Source organism: Echinops telfairi, unplaced genomic scaffold, assembly GCF_000313985.2.
Source record: "Echinops telfairi isolate 266 unplaced genomic scaffold, ASM31398v2 ScPeMD7_7409;HRSCAF=8447, whole genome shotgun sequence".
Classification (NCBI taxonomy): Eukaryota; Metazoa; Chordata; class Mammalia; order Afrosoricida; family Tenrecidae; genus Echinops; species Echinops telfairi.
The window spans coordinates 17,055,368-17,066,646 of record NW_022111309.1 but is presented as its reverse complement, the minus strand read 5'-3'; the positions used below and the strand labels follow the sequence as shown (position 1 = coordinate 17,066,646).

The 11,279-nt window shown below is 52.4% G+C and overlaps 1 protein-coding gene across 1 annotated transcript in view; it reads right to left on the bottom strand.

The window, feature by feature from the left end:
• The window catches only part of ABHD2 (abhydrolase domain containing 2, acylglycerol lipase), a 127,873-nt gene extending 117,873 nt beyond the window's left edge, over positions 1-10,000 (bottom strand). Inside the window, exon 1 of the mRNA XM_004709872.3 lies at positions 9,920-10,000. The gene's annotated coding sequence lies outside the window, so the exon portion shown is untranslated. The remainder of the gene's footprint in view (positions 1-9,919) is intronic.
• Positions 10,001-11,279: the final 1,279 nt, after the last annotated feature.

The following is an 11,279-nucleotide window of genomic DNA, read 5'->3' as shown; positions in this document are numbered from 1 at the left end:
AGGCTTGAAGGTAAACAAGCGGCCATCTAGCAGAGAAGCAACAAAGCCCACATGGAAGAAGCACACCAGCCTGTGCGATCATGAGGGATCAACAGGATCAGGTTAACAGGCATCAGAAGACCCCAACAAACAAACAAAACAAACCATATTGTCGAGCATGAGGGGAGCAGAGAACCAAACCCCATCTGTAGACAACAGGACATGCCCTCACAGAAGGATCACAAGGAAGGGATGAGTCAATCAGGAGCACCGATGAAACACACAATACTCCTCTGGTTCCTTGAGGCTTCCTCACCCCCCACTATCAAGACCCCACCGCTGCCTCTCACTGCGGGCGAGGCCGGATCATGTCCACAGGTACAGATAGGAGATGACAGCTCACGGCATATGGAATCTGGGAACAGAAATGGGAGTCGCAATACCAGGAGGGTGGGGGAAAGAGGGTGAGCAGAGGGAAGGAGGAGGGAACTGATAGCAATGATCAACACATAACCACCCCCACCCCAACCCCCCTCATCCCCAGGGGGATGAACAGCAGAAACCATGGGGGAAGGGACCTGCAGTTTAGAAGGAGACAAAAATGACATTGCTGCTCTCAGGTGCCATCGAGTTCGTGCTGACCCACATGACCGTATGCACAACAGAAAGAGACACTGCCCAATCCTACCCATCCTCACAATTATTCCCAGGCCTGAGCCCATTGTTGCAGCCACTGCAGCCGTCCATCTCCTTGAGGGCCTTCCTCGGTCTTGCTGCCCCTCCCTCCGCTTTACCAAGCATGATGTCCTTCTCCAGGATGACGGTCTTTCCTGACATGTCATAAATGTTGACACATACAGAGTGAGCCATATTTCAATCTGAACTTTTTGAAACAAACAGAAAAGAAATGCCAGAAAAAGTTCTTATGACATTTTAAAACCAATGGAAGTTAGAACAATGACTATATATTTGATGGTAGTAAGGAATTACTGGTTTGTTTGTGGGGGGGTTGGTTTGGTTTTTAATTCTTAAAGAACAACTCTCACTGCGGAGTCAATGCCAACTCCTATAGGGCGGGATAGCAACCCTATAGGACAGGATACAACACCGACTCACATGGGACAGGATAGCAACCCTATAGGATAGGCTACAACTGCCCCTGTGAGTTTCCGAGAATGTAACTCTTCACAGGAGTATAAAGCCCTGTTTCTCTCCTGAGGAGGACTTGGTGGTTTTGAACAGCTGACTTTGCAGTTAGCAGCCCAACACATAACCACCGCGCCACCAGGGCCCCATCACAATTATGGAGATCAAAATAGTTTACAAGCTGAGAAAATACAAATAGTCACCCAGTAACTCAGGTGGACGCGAATGTGAAGGGTTGATATTTGTTTTCAGACCTACTCTGCTTGTCTGTCTGGGGCAGGGTCTGAGAGCCGGCTGGTCTGTCTGGGGCAGGGGCAGAGAGTCGGCTGGTCTGTCTGGGGCAGGGTCCAGAGCCCGCTGGTCTGTCTGGGGCAGGGTCCGAGAGCCTGCTTGTCTGTCTGGGGCAGGGTCTGGAGCCCGCTTGCAGTGTGATGTGGTGGTGCCCTGTCCCTTTTGCTGCTGGGTCTATGGCTGCGGCCCTCACTTGACAGTGCTCTGTGGCATCGTTTGGCAGTCACCTGACCCTATCCATGGGCCCTGGTGGCACAAACAGTTTGGGCTTGACTGCTGACCCAAGGGTTGGCGGTTTGAACCTACCGGAGAGTGCCACAGAAAGGCCTGGCGATTGGCTTTGGAACTAATTTCAGTCTGTGGACCAGTGCTACACTGCCACACGTGAAGTTGCCAGGAGTCAGAATTGACAGGCCAGGGTTTGGATGTGATCAAATCTTTTAGAGTTTTCTCTTCAGTGGGGTTTCCCCCTCGCTCCAGATGCATCAGAATTTCACCTGCAAATGGGGCAGGTTGGGCTGGGAGGCACTGTGGCTGTGTGTGTGGCTGACCCCCGACACAAACCGGGTATCACAATGATCCAGGACGGGCCTTTTCCATCTTCCTGACTATCATCAACAGGCAATCACCACGTCCTTGTTCTCAACTTAGTAAGAACTCAACGGACGGCGGCACATCCCCTCAGCCCACAACACCGGGCGGGCACGTCCTGGCTGCAACAGGAGAGCAGAGAGTGGCACATGGACGCAGATGCGAGGTCATGCACGTCTCAGAAACCAGAACCCACCCGAGCCACCCTCTCACAGCACGGGCTCAGTGATTCGGTTTCCGTGTCTGCAAACTGAGGTGAGCACACGAAAGGGCCCTGGTCAATTCCACCGAAGTCGGGAGGCCCGCCACAGGAGTCCCCAGTCCCCAACAAGGGGGCACTGATCCAGGCTCCGCAAAGCCCAAGCCCAACTTCCAATATCAGCTCACCTTATTGCACCCTCACCGTGCAGTTTACACCACCTGAAAGATTGGGCGCACAAACACACAGCGATGTCAGGCTGGCTGGTCCCAATGAATGGCCTGGCTTCCCAGCGAGAGTGGCCCGCACGGTTTAAAAGCTCGGAAGGGGTAGAATCAGCCTTGGAGAGATTCCTTTGCCTCTGGCCCTCCCAAGCACTTTCGATGGGATTCCATTTCCATTGACTGACCCCATTGGCAGTCTAAGTGTGTTCTGTCCAGAAGATTGCTCCTTATTCTGAGAGACTGACCTCCTGACAGTTTTGGTGTTAAAATCGTTTTTCTTAAATGGATTGGCAGCGGTGGTAGACGAAAGGCCCTCACTGGAAACACTGAAATTTGGTAATCTTACATTGGCCTTCCTGGATTTTCCTCTTTACCGCCCTCCTTGGCATGGCTAAATGAAGCATATGCAAACTCCACGTGTACACAGGTAGGGATGCTTTTCAGAGCATCTGTTCCCTTTACCCCAGAGCAGCGGTTCTCAACCTGTGGGTCGCGACCCCTCTGGAGGTCCAATGACCCTTTCACAGGGGTCACCCGATTCATAATGCTAGCAAAATGACAGTGATGAAGTAGCAATGAAAATAATTTTATGGTTTGGGGGAGTCACCACCACATGAGGAACTGCATGAAAGGGTGGCGGCATGAGGAAGGTGGAGACCCACTGCATTAGAGGAACTAGACAGGGCACACTGACCACACCACGTCCCTCTCCTCCCCTCCATCACACGGTGTCTGTGCTGCCGCTGGATGAGCCTGTGGACACCCAACCGCAGAGAACGGACCAGAGAGCAATGACTCTGGACTGCACTGGCTGGCTAACATCCCGAAGAAGCACAATTCAAGGCCAAGGTGACTCCACATCAGAGTCAAAGGTTAAAAACAAGCAAGATGTAGGCCCCCTTGGAGAGAGAGACACACACAGCACAACTCAGAAGACAAAGAACACTGAGTGTCTTTGTGAGGTCATGGCCCAGACAAGCATGACCCTAGGAGAGCCCTCAGAGCACAGGGAAATCCGTGTGACCACTGAGAACCAGGTGAGGCCACTGGGGATTTGAATACGAAGCACCCGAGTTCTCTCTAGAAGTCTTTATTTGGTGTAAGGCTTGTGTCAGGGGCAGACCCTGGAGGAGACTTGGAGAACCGGGGACATGCCTGCCAGAGGAGGTTCAGGTTTGGGAAAGATGCTTCCCTGAGGAGCAGGCATGAGTGCTGGCACTGCCTGGGGAGCGAGAGGGAAAGGGGGCGGGGCAGCCCAACAGGAAGGCCTGGGATGAAGGGCGAAGACCAATTGGAGAGGGGATCAGAAATGCTGGGAAGGAGTCAGGGAGGGCGGAGGCTGCTCTGGAGACCAAGAGAAAACACAGCAAGCTTTTCCTGGCAAATCCAGTACATTCCTCCCACAGAGCAAGGTGAAAGGCCCCAAGGCCCCAAGCAGCTCCTTCTGGTCACACCACCCTCTTCACAGGCTGCCCAAGGAAAAGCTCTCATCTAGTGTCTTCAGGCTTACAGCTCCATGGTAAAGAAATGCATCTGCCCCAAACGCCCACAACCATGCTGTACCAGGTCCGCGTGGAACTGCCGCCCAAACAGAATTGGTTCTTAGTATCTGAAAGGAGTCCTGGTGGGATAACGGTTACAGAGTTGGGCTGTGAACCAAAAGGTCAACAGTTCAAACCCACCAGCCACTCTGTGGGAGAAAGACAAGGTTTTCTACTCCTGTAAAGCATTACCATCTCAGAAACCCACAGCAACAGTTCTGTGCTGCCCTCAACGGCCACTCTCCGTTGGAATCGATGTGACAGAAGTGACCACCTCACTGAGGGTTCTAAGTGGAATGTGCTTGACTATTAACCTGAAAGCTGGTGGTCTAAACCTCCCAGTCCACTGTACACGCCATTGGGAAATTTGCTGTGTGTCTGAAAAGGGAGGACAGGATATTCTTCATTAAGTTGCTTGCAACCCACTGCCACCAAATGGATTCCAACTCACTGTGGACCTCTGACCAAGGTTTGAATCTTTGTGGAAGGAGCCTGGTAGCACTAGGCTGCTCACTACAAGGTCAGCAGGGTAAATCCACCAACTGCTATCTAGGAAAAAGAGGTGGCAGTCGATGCCTATACAAATGTACAGCCTCGGAAACCCTCTGGGGCAGTTGTCCTTTGTCTGGTAGAGTGGCTGAGTTGGAACTGACTCAGGGGCACGGAGCTTGGTTTTATTTTTTGGCTTGATTTTTGTGGGAGCAGACGGTCACATCTTTGTCCTGTGAAGTGGCTGGTGGGTTGGAACAGCCAACCTTTTGGTTAGCAGGGGAGCTCTTAACCACGGCACCAGCAGGGCTCCGTGAAGTGGCTCATAGCTGAATCCAGAGTCTTGGGAGGTGCGGGGTGAAGAGCAAGCTTAGGGGACAGGGAGCAGGGTGGAAAGACTTACTTACTCTGCCTAACCGTCTGTCTTTTGAATGCGTTCCTTCACCATGTGAATGTGTTACCTATTGTTACCTATTTTTTTTAAAAAGGGCATGAAAACCATAAACATCTTTTAACCGAATCAAAACAATTCAATAAAGTAGTTTTTAGGCAGTGAGCCAGATGCATTTGTTAATCCGGCTGATGGTGCTGCTGGCACGCATCAGATTCTCCCTTCCCGGAACCTAATGACCCTCCTCTTACAGACAACAAAGGGAAATCAGAAACCAGGCAAACCCAAGGGTACCAAATGCTCCATTTCTCTAGTAAGTGCCCCACCTGGCTGCTGGCTAACTGTTGCCACAACAACAAAATTGGAGGCTGGGTCTGGTGTAACAAGCCCTGTGCCCAACTACACAGGCCTCCTGGGCAACAGCCATCTCATCTTCTGTCCACACCAGCCCTTTGATAAACAGAAAAGGTTTAACCCCGAGCCATGATGCCCTGGAATAAAGTAAGAACAAGAACAAAATTAATTCTCAGACAGGAAAAAGCTCCTTAGGGAAATGGCCATGGGCACCAGGATGGATTAAAATTGGGCTAAGCACAAATCCACCAGTTCAAAACCATCAGCTGCTCCGAGGGAAAAGGAGGATGATTTCTTCCTCTACTCCTGTAAAGACTGACCGTCCAGCAACCCACGGGGGAGTCCTACTCTGTCCTATAGGGTCACGCCGAGTTGGAATCCACTCCATGACCATGAGTTTGGTTTTGATTTTGACTTGGCATGTATCAACATGGACCTCGCAGCACAGAGGTAAAACATTCCTTAGCCACCCAGCCAACCAAAACAGCTGACCCCAACGCCAGGGCTGTACCTCCCTAATGGCAGGCCCCATCAGGAGGCAGCCTGCTCTTCCAGAGCTCTCTTTCTGGGGATAGTTCAGCCCTGGATGAAAGAGCAAAGCGTAAATTCTTCATGCTTCGTGTCATCTACACTCTAACATGGTCAAGGAGTTCTCACAACCCACTAAATGCCTGCACCTTCTGAGCAAGCAGGAACTCACAGCAGGCCTGCCACACGGAAGCCCATGATACCCAAAGTCTCTCTCTGCCAGGACTTTTCCAAAGACCCGGTTTAGGCACAAACTAAGGCAGGCTCTGCCAGTTTTCTTTCTGTGGAACCAAAGGAACCGTCCCAGGCTCTGGGCAGGTGCCCTGGGTCACAGCAGCGGGAAATCACCCAGCTTCCCAGGAGACAGCGATAGAGGAACAGATGTGACCCTGTCACCAGCAGACGTGTGAACTAAGAAAAACAAGAGGATTGCCGAGCGGAAAGGGGGCTCCTATTAATACACAGCGAAGACTCAACACCAGTTCTTCTAAAGTGGCTGAGCTTTCACCAGAACGGCCTGAAGCAAAGACACCAAGACTCGGAATCAACTCTTCAAGAAACACGAGGGGAAAGAATGTGCCCACCCAAGAATCGTGCTCGATGGTGCAGTCTAGAAGCAGGTGAGAACAGAAGTCAGTCGTGCTGACTAAACTCCTTATTAAAAGGGAAGTCAGGGACTGACAACAACGAGAGCGGCTCCGAGGGAGGAAAATGAGGCTTTCTGCTGCCGCGGAGCGTCACGGTCCAGAAACCCACAGGGTTGCGATGAGTCAGACCCAACTCCTTGGCAGTGAGTTTGGCTGTTAGCTAGTCACCAAAAGGATATGAAGGTGAAAGTCCAGAGATGGGTCCCTTCTGACTCATACGAGAGGAGAAAGATAATCCCGTTGCACTGGCCATCTGACTTAGGTCAAGTCCTAGAAAAACCCAGAATGAATACGGATAAACCAATGGACAGGCCAGACGGCCCCACACTCCCTCCAGCCACACCAGGCTGGCGATGCCCTGCTTGAATGACTAAGTAGCTTGCTTAAATGCATTTGACACATGATCCCCGAACTTCCGAAAAGCACTTAATACAGCAGCTCATGAAATCTTAATCTAAAAATGTTCATCCATTTATAATCAGGCTACATCACACTGACAACTGGAGAGGGAGGCTAGACTGAGGGAAGGGATCCATACTTGGAAGGACGCCATGGGGATTGGGATCGTCAGGGAGTTGGCTTATCATTAGACTCTTTCTCTAAGAGTCTAAGAGAATAAAAAAGACGTGGAGTCTGAAAAGGGTGTGATAACCACGGGTGAGGGGACTGGGTTACCTGATTCAATAAAGGATGGGAGAACAACAAAGGAAATGCTGTGTCTTGGAAAACTCCACAGACATCTGGGCTAAAATGAAATAGGGGATATGTTTTAAGAGCACTGTGTGTTGGGGGGAGGGTGTTGAGTGGGGGGAGTAAACAGGGAAACAAAGGAATAAACAAAATAAGCTACTGAAAAGAAATCTTGGATAGCAATTATGGAGAGAAAGAAAAGTACACAAAAAAACAACAGACAGGGAGCATTGTCTGGGGGTGGTGGTGGCATCTAAGTCACTGGCCTAATACAGTTCATAAAGAGAATATTCTGCATCCTGGTTTGGGGAGTGGCATGTGGGGTCTCAAAAGCTGGGAACAGCCATCTAAGATATAACTATCATCCTGCCTGGAACAAAGGAGAAGAAAGAAAGTGATTAGACCACAGGGCTAATGGCCCATAAAACCACAGACTGAGAACAACAAACAAACCCCCAAATAACAACAACAATCACAAAAAACCACAGCCTGAGACCAGAAGAACTAGATGGTGCCCAGCTACCCCTATTGATCACTCTGAGCAAGGGAACGGCAGCTGAAGTCTCAGGAAGAGTGGGAGATCAACTTGAACAAAATTCAAATTCATAAAATAAAGACCAGACCTACTGATCGGATAACGCCTGGGAGAATCCTGAAACTATTGCCCTATGAGACCCTTTAACCTGGGACTAACGCCACTCCCACAGGCCACCTTTCAGCCAAAGAATAGATCGGTCTATAAAATAATCAGTACCACCCATGAAGATCAATCAGAACAATCAACTACAGGTGTCCAAACTGGCAACATGTGGCCAGAACCAAAGGGAAGCTGGAGGGGTGGGCATGGGGAAGGGAGGGTGGGACAGGGGAGTGCTGACACAGTGCAGGGACAACAGCCAACGTCAAGAGGCGTCTGTGTAAGAACTGAATGGGAAACTAATTTGCTAGGCAAAGTTTCACCTGACACTCAATGAAATGCCCCCAGAATAACAACAAAAGGGCAATGGAACACCAACCACATTTAGCAAATATTTACTGAGTCATTATAATGTACCGGGTGCTGTCCTAATTGCTTCCGAGATAGTAACTCGTGTAATCGTCAAAATAACCTTTGACTGCAGGTACTAGCGTGATCCTTGCTTGATAAGTGAGGACACCCTTAACCCAGAGAGGTTAGGGGACTTGCCTGAAGTTACATAGCCAGTAAGAGGCAGAGCTGGGGGACAAACTCAGCACCCAATGCCCAAATCAATCCGCCCAGCCTCTCTGGGTTCCCCTAGCACTTTAAGCACCTGGGTTTGCGAGTGAGCTAACTCTACGCTAGGAATGGAAATTCAAGTCATGCTTGGCCAGACCCAGGATCAAAGACCGATCCTTTAGTCATGGCTCTGTGATGATGACCAACCAGCCCTGTGACCTCTCCTCGCCTGTTTCCCGCCCCCATGCACTGGGGAGACAAGTAGATGAACACTAAGATGTCTTCTGAAAATGCCACAAATCCCTGCTGACAATGAGCAGGACCTGGCTGGCGCCATCTGCTCTCTGACCAGCTAGCCAATAGTGAATTCATCCTAAGACCGGCCGGCCGCAAGCCGCATTCAGACCCTCTCTCTGCTTCCTGACCTTCAGAGCGTCCTGATGTCCTCTTGATTCAGGCAGACAGGGAAGGTAGTGAAGGGGAGGGCGGGCGCTTTGGTTTCTCTTTTGGATTCTGCTGCAATGAAATGGCCCCTGGAAGCTCTGGGTACAGATTGCATCAACTCTGACAAACCTACTAGCTTGGGGGTGCTCTCGGGAGTCTGTCTTGGGAACCTGCCTTTGGATCTGGTTACTGGAATTCGGGGGAAGCTGGGAACAAGTGGCGCTGCAAACACAGCAGATGAGTTGGGAAGGAGATTAACAGCAGCAGTCCGCCAGTGGCTCCGATGGAGTTTCTTGATGGTTGAATAAACAAACCTCTTCTAGCCTCTTCTTATGAACTGAGACCTCAAAATTCATTATGAGGGGAATTCAACACCTACTTTCAACTCAAAGAACCCCCGAAGTATGCATCTCCAATGGTATTAAAGGTCAGGCAGAGTGAATTTGTAAGTGAAGAAGGGCCTCAGGTGGGTCATGCAATCCCTCCTTCACAGTCTTCTCCAACTATCCTTGACAGGTCGCTGTCATTCCACCTCTGCCTGGCCACTTCCAAGGTCAAGGTGCTGGCTACCTCTCCTGGCAGGCAGCTTCCTACGCTGCTTGGGAAGCCTACGAAGCACTGAAACAGTGCTTGGGTCCAGGCTAGGCTCAGTAAGTGCGCCTCCAAGTGGATCAAAAGCTGCCTCCCTGAAACTTGAACCCATTGGTCCTGTGTGCGCCCCTGGATCTCTGGAACGCTGGGGTCCCTAGTAGAGCCCGGGCTATAATCAGGTGCCTCGGCCCTCTCCTTCCAGATGCGGGTCCCGGACCGACTGCGTTCATCAAGCCTGGGCCTGCACAGCCCTCCCAGAGCCCTCACATCCCAAGAGTGCGCACCGCTGCGGGGACAGCCAGCAAGAGAGGCCGAGGTTGGGGTTGTCCCCAACCTCGTTTCCTGGGGTAGGAAGGGGACAAAGGGCCTTCAGGAAGGCATCTCCGCCTGCCACCGCCGCGGTTCGGGCTGTCACCTGCCAGTGGGCGAGCCGGCCCTCGGGTCCCCGCGGCCCCAGGTGACAAACACGGAGGATCCCCGGGTAGCCGGAGCGCGCAGGTTGCGACGCGAAGGGCCGAGCAACCCCGGCGCTGGAGACCGCGGGGCACAGGGGTTCGGGCCAACGGATCCAGGGGACGATCCCGGCTTCACGGAGCTCGCTCGCCCGTGACTTTACCTGTGCGTGGTTGCCTACAGCACCCCAGCTCGCCCTCAGTCCAGCTCCTGCAGCTCCGCGGCTGCCAGCCGCGCTCATGGAAATGCAGCCGGAACCCCTGGCCAGCGCTGCTCCCGCCGCTACCGGCCCCGCCCGAGCAACTGAGGCCACGCCCCTGACAACCGGTCATGCCACGCCCCTTACCACGGAACCAGTCCGTTCATTGGGCGGCCCAGCCGCTCCTCTACTAGCCCGGCAGCCTCATTGCGCCCGGAGAGTTGTCCATTGGTCAGCGGAGCCGCTCTTCAGGATGAAGGCGGGGCCCTTGGCGGGGATCGCCTAGACAATTGGTTGCTTTTGACGTCCCTCGCCCGTGAGCTAAGATGCGATTGGGCCAGCGTGCCCGGAGCGAACCTGGGGAAAAAGAGAGGGTGGCTGCAAGGTGGATTGTGTTTGATGCCGGCTGGGCGGGGTGCAGAGGAACAATTGTGACCTCTGCTTGGTTTGGAGCCTTGAGGTCAGACGTCCAGGGGGAGTTGGGAGCAGGGAGATTGGCTGGCGGCTTAACTGCGAGGTTCGGGTGGGGCCAGACCGGCCGGCTGACTCACCTGTAGTTCGGGACACAGGGGGCGAGATTGAGGGTCCAGCCGGGCGAGGAGGTGGATGGATGGGTCGTGAGTCACCCAGTGAGGAGAGGAAAGGGTGTGGAGGCAGCCGTCTGAGGCCCCTTCCTGCTTTCAGGGGGAGAGCACCGTGCCCGGCAGTGTGGACTTTGGCTATTGTCCACAGCGGAGAGTGGTGAGAAGAACTAGTCCCGGGAGTCAGAGCTAGAAATGAGCCTCCTGCTGGCGCGCACTGATGGGACTGGTCGTATGGCTTTGGGCAAGCCCCGTTCTTTTCTGCTCGTGAACCCAGGGTAACAATAATACTTGATGCGAAAATTAAGCAACTCTAATAAACACAGTGGCTGGAACTCAGTAGGCATTCCATCAAGACTGGTTCCCCACCCACTCGCCACCAGCCGTCCATGGAACCAGGCCCAGTTCTAAAATTCGACGAGCCCGAAAACGCTTCTGCTTGCACAACGGCATGTGCTTGGCCAGGAATAGAACACTTGATTGACATGAAATGCAATCCTTTACTTTAAGGGTGGACAGAAGGGGCCCTGCTGGCTCTGTGGGTTAGGCATTGGCAAAGCAAGATCGGTGGTGCAAACCCACCAGCTACCCCAAGGGAGACCCTCCCTGGGATCACCACGAGCCAAAATTGGCTCAGTAGCAAGGCGTTTGGTTTTAAGGATAGATAGGCCCACCCACCAAGGTGCGGAAGGAGGTCAAGTGAGAGAGCCAGCCTGGGATGAGATGGAGTTGTGACTTAGCCA